This window comes from Bombina bombina, chromosome 3 (genome assembly GCF_027579735.1).
Source record: "Bombina bombina isolate aBomBom1 chromosome 3, aBomBom1.pri, whole genome shotgun sequence".
Lineage (NCBI taxonomy): Eukaryota > Metazoa > Chordata > Amphibia > Anura > Bombinatoridae > Bombina > Bombina bombina.
The window spans coordinates 1,257,887,107-1,257,889,092 of record NC_069501.1 but is presented as its reverse complement, the minus strand read 5'-3'; positions in this window follow the sequence as shown (position 1 = coordinate 1,257,889,092).

Genomic DNA, 1,986 nt, shown 5'->3' with positions numbered 1-1,986 from the left:
GGTCTCGAATGGGAGAGCCATTTTTGTAAGATCTCCAGCTCTCATCTCAGTTTTCTAAAACATCTGTATTTCAGTTGGCCTCCAGACCTGGAAACGCTTATAGTAATTTTGTATCTTCAAAGCTGACTTCCCACGTGAGGTTATGCTTTCCTGTATTTGCAATGATTTTGAAATTTATGTTGATAACTCACAGCAATTAAGTATTTGCTTATTATCTCTCCTCTTTCGCCAGCTTAGCTATGATAGCCAACCCATTTTGAGCTGTCAATTGAGTGCTCACTTCTTCCTCTCATAACAGATTTTTCTTTCAGATCCTTTTGAAAATGCTTACTACCTACTCCATCAAAGAAATCTTTGTTTAGTTGCATGATCGATATAAGGAGTCCATGGTCCCCCAAATATTTTTCTAGAGGAGCTCAGACCTTATTATTAGAAGCCTGGGCTACATGTAACCACAAATCCCTCTATTCCACCTGGTCAAAGCTGAATGACCAGTGCTTGAAAAGGAACTTGGACCTCCTTTCAACACCTTTAATTCCGGCTATTAATTTTCTCATCTTTTTATTTGATACTAGTTTTATGTACTGCTCCATCAAGTTTATCTATTCAACTATTTCAGTATGTCATCCTTTATTGATAATTTCCCTGTCAGTTGTCATCCTCAGGTTGAAAGAAATCAGACTTAAATTACGCGTTTTAGGATGTGGAGATTGTTGTTCCCTTTTTAGGAGAATCACCTGCTTTCCTTCGAACAGCTATTCGCTAAACTAGCTACCCTTATTTGTCTTTTTTCTTTTTGCAGTTTTGCTGACATTATATTAACTGATTTTAGCTCTACTTTTCTCTAGATGGTGTCATATTGTATTCAAACCTTTTCATCTACCGTGCTTTACCCTTATTTCCCTAAATGCCCTCAATTATGAATTGTAAAACATATTAAAAACATTAACTTAAAACTAACACTTCCAGGCATCCTTCCCCTAATCAACTATTTTTTATTGTTCGTTCCTCTTGATAATCCTTTGTAATGTGCTGATTAATTAAGGGTTAATTGGATTATGTAGGAAGCGGGCAAGGACCCGATCCTTTCTGCTCATTCTGCCTGTTGCGTATAAAGCATTTATTATATTGGCATATCATCAGTATACCCTTAATGCTTTCAACTGGTCTCTATATTTGAACAATTCTATCAAACCTGTTTCTCACTCCTCTTCCTCGTACTATTTCCTTCAAAAGCCTGATTTAAATTAGTGATATACGACTTTCCAGTTCTGTAATAAAATGTTGGATTATGATAGCAAAATATAATATTGATTTTATTTAAGGCACAGAACAAATATTACCACCCATCGACCCCATTTGTTATAATGTTAAAGATTAAAAGGATTGTGAACAACTTGTAATTGCAAGACATTGCTTGTACTATAGAATAACATAGCGAAATATTAATGTTTTTAAAACAAATTAACATACTGTTTGCTGCAATTGTTTATCAATAGCCAACACCCCCAACCATTAACCCAATCTGGGCTTTAGTCTGCAGACAACAAGGTAAGCCACGATCATAATGTTAGTATAAGGTAAATTGTGAGTTGTTATCTGATAAATCCAATTAAGGAAAGATTTGTGGTAAAGTTAACCTTGAGAAGTCCGCAGGTGCATTTCAAGTTCTGAGAATATGAAATTGTTAAATTACACAAAATAGAGCAAAATAAAAGTTATTTTATTATGCACAACTAGACAGTTTATATAATAATCTCAAGGTGCTTACAGTCCCTTTAAGGGGCCAAGACACATGCATGCCCCTGAACCTACCTCAGTATGCTCTTGTGGCAGGAAGCTAGGTTTAAAATAAAATTACAATGAGAAAGAGGTAAATGTTGAACAGTTGTAAACAGCTCTTGGGTTATATATATATATATATATTCCCCAGAAACTCGTATACATATTAAAATAACATAAAAAATTAGTTTAATTTGTATTTCA